General features: G+C 35.7%; 1 protein-coding gene across 10 annotated transcripts in view; it reads right to left on the bottom strand.

Annotated features, from left to right (window-relative positions):
- The window catches only part of RESF1 (retroelement silencing factor 1), a 241149-nt gene that overhangs the window by 132986 nt on the left and 96124 nt on the right, over positions 1-12039 (bottom strand). For 8 of the 10 annotated variants that reach the window (XR_008955925.1, XM_057303218.1, XM_057303217.1 and 5 more), the window contains exon 4: positions 9046-9222. The exons of the other annotated variants lie outside the window; for them this stretch is intronic. The gene's annotated coding sequence lies outside the window, so the exon portion shown is untranslated. The remainder of the gene's footprint in view (positions 1-9045; positions 9223-12039) is intronic. 10 annotated transcript variants of the gene reach the window in all.

Here is a 12039-nt window from a genome sequence, read left to right as displayed (position 1 = left end):
GGTAGTATCCTTGGCAATTGTAACAGTTAATTTCTCACAGAAAAGAAAGTTTCTTAAGTTCAGATTGAGATGTTGAGTTTCTGCTTCTATGATATTAACATTACTAATAATTTTTTTAAAGATTATGGTAATCAGTCTGTTTTTTAATTTATCCTGGGACCCTAAGGGCCCAGGGTTTTATGAAGAAGAGTCCTTGTAAGTTCTACACTACGTGTAAACAAAGAGCAGTGAGTGTTCCCTTGAAGAATTTATTTCTGGGGACAACCCTTTTCATTTCTCTTCTACTATTTCCTTTTTTCTTTGTTAAACCTCTCAAGAGCAGTATAAAATATTGTTCTCTTTCTCCCCACCCACTTGCCCCATAACCTACTGCGGTCTAGCCTTCCCACTCACTTGCCACTGAAATTCATCAGTTGAATGTCCCAATGACATTATAATGAACAAATCCAAAAGTTTGTTCTCATTTCTTACTTTGTCCTCATGTGTCATTTGACACTATTAATCACTCCCTACTTGACACATTATCTCTTCCTGGCTTTCCTGGTACGCCAAACTCTGGTTTTCACACTTCAACCCCTTTTACTCCACTCTCTGGGATATATTTTCAAAATCCTTCTTCTGTATCTCCTTGGGTGGTATAGGGGATCAAAATATGTCACTCCCAAATATGCCACTTTGGCATCAGAATTATTGTAACCTGAAGAAAATTGAGAAACATCAGATACCAAAAAAGTTCTCTGCCCCTTCACTTGCCTAAAAACACATGGATTTTTTTTCAAAAAATTTTTGAAAGTTTTATTTATTTATTTATTATTTATTTATTTTTTAAGTAAGCTCTATGCCCAGTATAGGGCTTGAACTCACAGCCCTGATATCAAGAGTCACATGTTCTACGGACTGAGCCAGGCAGGCACCCCTAAGTTTTTATTTAAATTCCTGTTAGTTAACATACAGTGTAGTATTAATTTCAGGTCTACAATACAGTGATTCAACACATCCATGCAACACTGGCTGCTCATCACAAGTGCACTCCTTAATCTTCATTACCTATTTTAACCCATCTCCCACCCCTCTCCTCTTTAGTGACCATCAGTTTGTTCTCTATGGGGTCTCTATGGGGTTTGTTCTCTAAGAGTCTGTTTTCTGGTTTGCCTCTCTCTCTCTTCTTTGCCCCCCCCCCCGCCCTTTGCTTATTTGTTCTGTTTCGTAAATTCCACATATGAGTGAAATCATATGATATTTGTCTTTTTCTGACTGACTCATTTCACTTAGCACTGTATTCTCTAGCTCCATGTTGTTGCAAATGGCAAGATTTCATTCTTTTTTATGGCATAGTAATATTCCATTGTGTATATATACCACCTCTTTTTTACCCATTCATCAGTTGATTGACACTTGGGCTGTTTCTATAATTTGGCTATTGTAGATAATGCTGCTGTAAACATCAGGGTGCATGTATCCTTTTGAATTAGTATTTTTGTGTTCTTTGGGTAAACACATAGCAGTGCAATTGCTGGATCATAGGGTAGCTCTACTTTTAACTTTTTGAGGAACCTCGTTACAGTTTTCCAGAGTGGCTACACCTGTTTGCATTCCCACCAACAGTGCAAGAGGCTCCCCTTTCTCCACATCCTTGCCAACACCTATTGTTTCTTGTGTTGTTGGTTTTAGCCATTCTGACAGGTATGAGGTGATAACTCATTGCAGTTTTGCTTTGCATTTACCTGATGGTAAATGATGTTGAGCATCTTTTCATGTGTCTGTTGGCCATCTGTATGTCTTCTTTGGAAAAATTTCTATTCAAGTCTTCTGCCCATTTTTAATTGGATTATTCATTTTTGAGGTGTTGAATTTTATAAGGTCTTTATATATTTTGGACTAGCCCTTTATCAGATTGAAATATCTTCTCCCATTCCATAGGCTAGCTTTTGGTTTCATTGTCTCCTTTGCCCTGTAGAAGCTTTTTATTCTGATGTAGTCCCAATAGTTTATTTTTTATTTCATTTCCCTTGCCTCAGGAGACATATCTAGAAAGAAGTTGTTACAGCCGATGTCAAAGAAGTTACTGACTGTGTTCTCTTCTAGGATTTTTCCATTGGATATTTTTTCCTACTTTGCTGAAGATTGATTGACCATATAATTATGGGTTCACTTTCGGGTTTTCTATTCTGTTCTATTGACCTATGTGTCTATTTTTGTGCCAGTACCATACCACATCACTATATTACAGCTTTGTAATATAACTTGAAGTCCAGAATTGTGATCCCTCCAGCTTTGTTTTCTTTTTCAAGGTTGCTTTGACTGTTCAGGGTCTTTTGTGGTTCCATACAAATTTTAGGGTGGTTTGCTCCAGCTCTGAAAACACACTTAGACTCTTAATCACCAGAGAATCTTATTAGCCCAGAGATGGCACTGAGAGGAATCTACATATCAACTTTACTAAAATAACCCTTATCTTCCATTATTTTCCCTTACATATTTCCTTTCCCATAATTTGCCACACTTGGAAGCCTAAAACCCTTCTTGTTTTCTTGTCATTTCCCTGCAAATTTATTGTTCTTTGTTAAGATGTTACGTAAGTCCAAATTCTCTAACTACCCCTTTGAATTACTCACCGCCTCCAGTTTCTTTTGTGTGTATACACACTGCATGTGTTAAGAAACTCTCTTGTTTCTTTCTTGTTAATCTGTCTTTTATCAGTTGAATCTGTAGGGCACCAGGCAGAAAACTTTGGAGGGTAGAGGAAAAGATTATTTTCCTCTCCTGTAATGCCTTTTCTTGTTCCTCCTTGGCATCCCTTCCAGCTCTATTCCATTGGTCCCAGAGAATAAGTGAACAGAAGTAGGCCTAGCAGCTTGGGCACTAGAGATCAGAGGGCTCTTGGTAAATGGTTTCTGTTTTCTGGCAGCAAATGCACCTCAGTGTATGTGGAGTGATATGAGACATTTTGCAAAAACGTAGTACCAAGTGCTCTTTGCAACAGACTTGGTACACTACCACCCTTTAGGCAAAATGCTCCCAGAGATTGGAGTATTTAAGAGAGGTCAGGGTTGTGGTAGCATGGTTAATAAAGCACATTCTGTGTCTTGGAGGGGCTTGACAATCTTATATAAAGGAGAAGCTGACAATAGAATCAGAGATCGTTAAAAAAAAAAAGACTCAGAGATCATAACCTGAGAGCAGAAATTTGAGTGCTGGAATACCACAAGGTTTTATTATTGCTACCAGCTGCTCCTGGTGAATGGCCAAAACAACATGCCAGGGACCTGTCTCTCACCGTGACCTTGAGAGTGTGTGTGTGTGTGTGTGTGTGTGTGTGTGTGTGTGTGGCCAATCTATGTGGGGTTCCAAGTCAGCTGCCTTAAAAAACACAAAATCAAAGAGAGCAAAACCGCAAATAATCTGTCATCCTGGTGGCTGGAGCAGACTAATGAGAAGTGATGCAAGAGTCATAAAGTCTAAATCACATCCCCACTACGTGTAGATCTATATTGTTAATGTTAAAGATTTTACTTATCTCATTAATTGCAAGAGAAAAACCAAGAAAGATGTTATAACCTATTCAAAGAAGTCAAAGAAGAACTAATTAATGTGGAATAAAGAAATGCTGAAATCAACGTGCAAATGAAAGCAAAACTGGCTTGGGGTGGGGCAAGTGGGTTGTCCTCCATTTGAACAGACATCATTTGCATATCCATGGGCAAGAATTATTTTGCGTTGTTTTCAATGCTTTGATGTATCAATCAATTATTTTGAATTGCTAACAAACTTACAGAGGTGTATAATAGCTCTCTTAGGCTCAGAATCAGATAACCAAAGAAAGTGTACTGTAGACAATAGGGTTTTCCACTGAAGCAAATTTTTCCCTAAATGCAAAGGCTTGGAAGGATACACGGCCAACATCTTTGCCCAGTCAAAGTTAGGGAAGTGCTCTGTGTTTTCTTTTAGACAGTTGTGTAAAATGGGGCTCTTAAAAAAATGTATTCATGTAATGTTTGTTCTAAAAAAAGGGAAACATTTAAAAGTTGATTTGAATTGAGTGCTGCACAATTACACACAGTTCTATAGTCAGTGACTGAGTTTGAATGCCAGATTCACCACTTAACAGCTGTTTAATCTTGAATAAGGTGCTTAGCCTCTGTAAGTCAGTTTCTTAGACTACAAAAAGGAATAATATTAATACCACTCTTTATAGAATTATTGTGAAAATTAAATGAGAAAATGTATGTAAGGCACTTAGCACTATGGCACATAGTAAACATTCATGATATTGCCTGTTATTATTATTATTAATTGCTGTGAAACTGAAGTAACATGGAAAGGCAAGACCTGAAGAAGGATATTGTGAGGCCAAAAACTATGAGTCACTCTCTGAGTAACATCTTCAGAAGGGCCTTATTTCAGACAATGTAAAGTTCAAATATATGTTAGTAACTTTGGGAAAAGTTATACCTGGAAGAGTTTGAAGTGTCTTGTGTTAGCCAGGTCATAGAATTATAGAAATTGAGAGCTGGAAGTAGTCTTAGTCCAGTTTTTTTCTTTGCAGCCTAGGAAACTATCATGGACATATTCGTTGCTTTGATGTCACAGAAAACTGTAAAGGACTGTAATGGGAGGCTCTGAGAAATGAATGAGAATAAGCTATTCCAAAATATGCCAAAATATGTAGTATTTCAAACTGAAGGCAATTAAGAATTAACAGATGGAGAAAGAAGTCTTCTTAGAGATTCCCTTATCTGATTAAAAGTAGAAACTTCTGAAAAATGACAGCCATAAATCTCCTTTCCAGGGGAGTTCTATGACCATGAAGATGGACAGTTGGCACTGAGACGAGTCTACACAAACAAATCTTACTAAAATAATCGTTATTTTCCATTAGTTTCCCCACATATTTACCTTCTCTAAAAGCCTCCCTTCCTTTATCTAGTACTTTCTACAATTTATTGCCCTTTGTTAAAATGGTGTATATGCTTTCAAGCCTAACTACCTTTTCAAGTTTCACTTCTTTTCTGTGAACTCCCATGCATGCAAAATTGAAAATATTACTATCAATAAGAATTTATATGCTTTTCTTTCTGTTCTCTGTCTTTTGCCAATTTAATTTGTAGACTGCGGGTACAGAACTTAAGAGGGTAGAGGAAAGTTCTTCTTCCTCCTCAGAAATAACTGTCAGGAAGATCAGGTGCCACAATAATCCCAAAGGCCTAGGAACGGGAAAGCTATCTGACTTGAAAAAACCTGAGCTGCCAAGGTCCCTGTTTACCTCTCAACTACCTCACCCAACACTTCACTCTGATAATCCATTTCCTATCTCTCTTCCCTTCTCCTTCCTCTTTGAACAAATTGAAAATCAACCAAATTTAATGAGTTTCTAACAGAGACACTATGTTTTTATGAACATTTACTTCTTTGTCTTCTGATATGCAGCACAAATAGAATCCCTCCTTCAAAACCAAGCCAGGAAATAAAAACAAACTGGATTTAACCAATTTTGAACATATTTGGGGAAAAATTTTTCCTCTACTGACTTAGGTCTTATAGCCAGGGACCTGCAAATTAATTGACAATAGACAGATTAACAGAAGAAAACACATTTTATTCACACACATGTAGGAGCATTCAGATGAAGAGTTTCCCTGAATAGCTAGAGATAAGTGCTTATATACCAATTTAATAGGGGAATGGGAGGAGGGAGAAAGGGCTTCCATGGGAAGAGCAAATGGGCTTTTAGGGAAACAAATGGAAGGTATGACAGTCTGTGATAATGTTTGTTTATGCAATTTCTCATCCCAGTGTGAGTATAGTCAGTCTTCTCCCTAGGAGTGAGGCTCTCTCAGAGAGGAATTTATGGCAGCTTCACTCTCTGCCTATTAGTCAGATAAGGGAACTCTGAAAAGGCTTCTTTCTGCATCTGCTATATCTCAAATGTCTTCAGCTTAATCTTCATACCAACTCTGGGAATCTGAGTAAGTCTCTAGAGAGAACTGTCCGATGCAAAGGTAAAGAAAGTCACTTCAAAGGAAATTCTAGAAATTTAATAACTATCCATATACATATAAAATTTTAGGTAATCACATTAAAGCTTATTTTTTAGAAAATAATATTGAAAAATATAGTGATAATTATACTGTAAGTTTCTATGAAAAACGCTAATGAACTGTGAATATTAAAGTCAAGAGTTTAAGGAACACAGAGCACATGTAATAATGACTTCTGTACAATTGAATTTCCTATTTATCAGGGAACAAAACATTTACTATCATTCAATTTGTCACCTGTGATCCCTAGAATATGGAAACAATGAGCACCTTGATATGCTGGGGATATGTTAGAAGTACCAATGTTTTGTGAGATAGTTGAGTATTTCATTTTTCCTCCATTGTGGCCACCGTAATGTTTAGAGCTACACTTTCTACTCCTGTATTTTGTGAGTTTGTTCTGTATCTCGGTACCATAACATTTTTCAGTCTTAGCTACTGGGCAATCTGATTATTTGGTTGTGTATAGTAGAACACCACCAACCTATGCTCAAAATATGATATTTTTATTTGGCAATCAACTGTCCCAAAACTCAGTGATTTAGGTTAAGCTTGTGGCTTCATTGAGGCATATCTTCTGTCCTAACTTGCCCTAAACTCTCAAAGTCCCAGTGACTTTCCCAGGATTCTTTTTAGTAGATCCACATCTATGCATTCACTCAACAAATAGGAGTTAAGTATTTATTATTTGCTAAGCATGTTCCAGACTTCTGGAAATACAAAAAAGAATATAACTTATATGGGTTTTCATGAATCTCAGCTAAGTAAAGAAGAAAGACATGTAATTATTGAAATATAATGTCATACATGTTATAATATAAATGAGCACAACAGAAGCTTCCTTAAATGACCTCTTTTTAACCTACTCAATGGATTAACCAATGCTCATGGTTCCTTTAGCAAGACTAAAAGAAGACTTCAACTACCTTCATTTGCACCTCAGTCTGTACTTTCTAATTCATTAAGTTCTTCTTTCCAGTTCTCTCTTAACTCAGGCAAAAAAACAAAACTACTCCTCAAGCAGTAACAACTGCCCCAAGCCAGCAATGCCTCCTGTGGTTGACAGCAACAGGCAACAATCAACCTGACCTTTACTGCCCACCTGCATGTAACCCACCTACCTTTGTCTCACATTTTCCTTATATAAACCTAGAAGTATTTTCAGCATTTTGGAGACAGTTTTTGAGACATTAGTCCACTATCTTCCTGGTGTTGGCCTCACTGAAATAAATTTCTTCTTTTACCACCACCACTCTCCGCCTTTGGATTTTGTCAGTGGTGAGTAGCTGAACCTGGTCTGTTTGGGACCCCTGGAGCCAGGTGCTTTTGTACCCCTTCATCCCCGTTACAAGACATGGTTGATAGTCGTAGCAATTTGAACAGTTTCAACCAGTGGACTCATGTCTATAAATACAATCACTTCTGCTTTTATACAGTCATATTGCATTCTTACTAATAATCAGACACGCAAGAAGAATAAAAAAGGAAACTTGCTCAACTTCTACTTATTATAGAGGTATAGTAATTAAAGCAATATGTGCTATAGGAGTGGGAGAAGTTCGATGTATGAAAGTGAAGCATGGTGGATCGGTGGGGGGAAAGAGGGATTATTCAATAAATTCAGCTGGAAAAATAATTATCCATATAAAAAAAAAAGAAATTGGATCCCTAACTCACACCATGATAAAAATCAATCACAGAGAGATTAAGGACTTGGAAATCAAAAGTAAAAAATTTAAACTTTTAGTAGCAAATATGGATAAATATGTTTCTGGCTTTTGGCTAGTGAAGGAATTCTTAAGACACAGAAAGTACTAAACCTAGAGGATATGAAAAGTCTGCCCATATAAAATCAAGAATGTGTACTCACCAAAAACACCTTAAAGAAAATGAAAAGTCAAGACACAAACTTGAAGAAGATATATTCATTACATGTAACTGATTAAAGGATTAATATCAAGATTATAAAAAGAACAACTATAAATGAATGGGAGAAGAACCAAGCCACTGGAAATAAAATGGACAAAGATCATGAACAGGTTTACACTTAAAGAAATACTAAGTTCAATAAAAATGAAGAGATATTCCATTTCAACAGTAATGAGGGCCACAATCAAGACCATAATGACATGCCATTTTCTACCCATCTGATTGGCGAACATAATGTCAAGTATTGGAGAAGATGTGGGTCAACATATGTCTCACACATCAGTGGAAAGCATATAAATCAATATAGGCATTTTTGTGAGAAGTAACTCTACTACCAGCTATATACCTAAGAGAAACTAGTTTATGTACACCACAACCCAAATATAGGAATGCTTGCTTTATGACTACTTGTAACAGTAAAAACAAAAACACAAAACACCTAAATGCTCTTCAACAAGAGAGTGAATGTGTATAAAATATTATGTAGTGGTGAAAATGAATAAGTGAACTTGCACACATCAATATGGAAGAATCCAAATAATGTTACACTTGAATGAAAAAGCTGAGACTGATAATACGACAGATAATGTGATATACATTTGATAAAATTCAGAAATTATTTAAGTTAACAGCATATCTTGGGCACACATGTATGTGTTGAAAAAACAACTTTAAACAATAAAGTAATACAATCAGATGAATGAACGGAATGTAGGATACTGTACAAGATAGTATCTTGTATACTCAAAGGATTAAACTAAATACTGCAGGGAGTAGGAAGTCATTAAAAGATAAGCAGAGGATAAACATTTTCAAATTTGCATTTAAAAATATGCCAATCTGGTGGCTGTATGAAAGATCATTTACAACTATACAGACAAAAACCTCACTGGTTAAAATATAGGCATACCTCAGAAATATTGCAGCTTTAGTTTCAGACCACCTCAATAAAGTGAATATCACAATAAAGTGATCCAAATGAATTTTTTGGTTTCCTAATGCATATAAAATTATGTTTACATTATGCTGTAGTCTATTAAGTGTACAATAGCATTATGTCTAAAAAAAATGTACATACCTTAGGTATGAGCCTGGGTGGCTTAGTCAGTTAAGTGTCTGTCTTCAGCTCAGGTCATGATCCTGGGGTCCTGGGATGGAGCTCTGCATCGGGCTCCTTGTTCAGTGGGGAGCCTGCTTCTCCCTCTCCCTCTAACGCTCCCTGGTTTGTGCTTTCTCTCACTCTCTCTCCAGCTCTCTATCAAATAAATAAATAAAATCTTTTTTAAAATGTACATATCTTAAATAAAAAAATACTTTATTGCTAAAAAAAATATGCTCAACTAATGCTACTTATTACTAAATTTAGCCTTAAGTATTTTACAGTTTTTGTCAACTATTGTGACTAGACTATTTTCCCATTTTAATTTATAGATGCTTATTTCTAGAATTGTGAAAACATTGACTTTATACCTTTTGTATATTTATCTTGAATGCAACTACCATATTAATACTCTCATTGATTCTAGTAGGCTTTTTGTTTGTTCGCTTTTTACCAGAGTCTTTGGTCTTTCCAGAAATAAATCTTATAATCAGCCAAAAGGGATCATTTTATCTTTTCTTTTCCAGCATATATGCCAGGTTTTTTGTTTTTTTTTTTTTTTTACTTTTAAAAAATTTTACTGAATTTATTAGGAGATTTAAGATAATAATACAAATTATAGTGATAGATGGCATCCCTATTTAGTTCCAAATTTTGATATTTCACCATTTAAAATAGGAAAAAATGGACATAATTTAAAGGAAAAAGATCAGTCAACTGCATTATATTACAATTTAAAAACTCTGTTCATCAAAAGACCCCACAAAGAAAATGAAAATTCAAACGACAAACTGGAAGAAGATAATTGGTACACATATATAATCCTGACAAAGATCAGGAGGATTAGAACCAGAATATGTAAATAACTTTTACAAATAAATAAGAAATACAAAACAACTCATAAGAAAAATGGGGGAAAGGTATGAGGCAGGTTTTGACTTCAAGCGACAATTAATTGCGGAGATATATGGGGAAAGCCAGTGAAAGATAAGGGTTATCTTATTTTGGTAAGGTTTGTTTCTGTAACCTCATCTTGGTGCCGGCTCTCCATCTCCATTGAGAAGAGTTACTTTCTTCTTCCTGGCACCAGAGAAGGGGGACACTTTCACAAAGGGAAATTGATGCCATGCTTTTAGGCAGTAAAGGGGAGGGCAGAGAACTATTCCTACATCTGTTGATTTTCAATTGCCTTTAGCTCAAAATATCTCTTATGCCAAAGTGGCATATTTTGGGGTAGCATATCCTGAACATCTTTGAAGGCATATACAGACATGTCAGGAATTAACAGCCAATGAGAAAAGGAAAATAATCACAATTTCACTAGTAGTCTGAGCAGAGTAAATTAAAACCATAAAATGATATAATTTTGTACCCACCATATTGCCAAAAACAAAACAAAACAAAACAAATTAAGTATCGCCAAGGATGTGGAGCAATAGGCAATCTTACACACTGCTGATGGTAGTCTGAACTGGTGTGTTCCCTTTGGAAATCAATTAGCCATTATCTGGAAAAGCTGCAAGGAATGAGCCTTATGACTCAGCAATTCTATTTCCTGAGCATGTTCCCTGGAGAAACTCTTGCATGTGGGCACAAGAAGGCTGTAAGAATGTTCATAGTTGGATTGCTTATAATGGTAAAACACTGGAAACTGCCCAGATGTGTTCAAATAGAATGAAAAATGAAGTATGATATGATAATATAACATATTGATATTATTGAAAATAAACTATAGCTACATAAGTTAAAACAATCTATACATTTCATAGACATAATGTTAAGTGAAAAAAAAAGCTGCCAAAAAATACATATAGTATCGATTCCACTTAAGTTAAAATGCAAAAATAAAACTACATGTTTTAAGAATACATGCATATTTGGTTAACTATGAAGAAAATCAAGAGAATGAGGAAAACCAAAATCAGGATGGAAATACTTTTAGGCAAAATGTGATGTGATCAGGAAGGAGTTCACTTTGTATTTCTTAAAACTGAGTATTTTTAAAAGTGAGTGGTGAGTACATTGGTGTTCATTTGACTGTTAATTCTCTAGAATATTGCCTCTTAAATTCAGCTGCACATTGGGATCACCAACGGAGCTTTTAAAAAAACTCTAATACCAGGGTGCCTGGGTGGCTCAATTAAGTGTCCAACTTTTTTTTTTAGGATTATTTATTTATTTATTTATTTTAGAGACAGAGAGCACGGTGTGGGAGAGGAGCAGAGGAAGAGAGAATCTCAAGCAGACTCCCCACTGAATGGGGACCCCACTGTGGGGCTTAATCTCACAATCCTGAGATCATGACCTGAAAATCAAGAATCAGATGCTCCACCAACTGAGCCACTTAGGAGCCCCACACATCTGACTCTTGATTTCGGCTCAGGTCATGATCTCAGGGTTGTAAGATCCACCCCATGCTGGGTGTGGAGTCTGCTTGGGATTCTCTCTCTCCCTCTGCCCCTCCCCCCTTCTAAAATAAGTAAGTAGATAGGTAAATAAATAAATAAATAAAGATAGGTTAATAAATAAAAGATACCAATACCTAGTTCCCACCCCAGAGATTCTTATTTAAGTGGTATGGGATCTGGCAAATACTATCCTATGTTTTTCTTATGTTTATCTTATGTTTTTCTTAAAATGTGTCACTGAAGATAATTGGCCTCATTCCTGATTTTTTTTAAATTTATTTTGAAGCAATTTTAGGTACCACGAAGCTAAAATAGCACAGAGCTCCCATATATTCTTTACTCTATTATTTTTATTTATTTCCCATATATATTTTCCTCTAATGTTAACACCTCATGTAACTATAGTACAATGATCAAATCCAGGAAATTAACATTGATAAAATACTTTCAATTGACATTATATATATATATATATATCAGGTTGTCCAGATTATTGTATAACTTAACATTGATATGATTCAGCTGCTCTAAAGAATGTTAGTAAGTTACACACACCCTGAGGAAT

Source organism: Ursus arctos, unplaced genomic scaffold, assembly GCF_023065955.2.
Source record: "Ursus arctos isolate Adak ecotype North America unplaced genomic scaffold, UrsArc2.0 scaffold_26, whole genome shotgun sequence".
Lineage (NCBI taxonomy): Eukaryota > Metazoa > Chordata > Mammalia > Carnivora > Ursidae > Ursus > Ursus arctos.
This window is presented reverse-complemented; position numbering and strand designations above follow the sequence as displayed.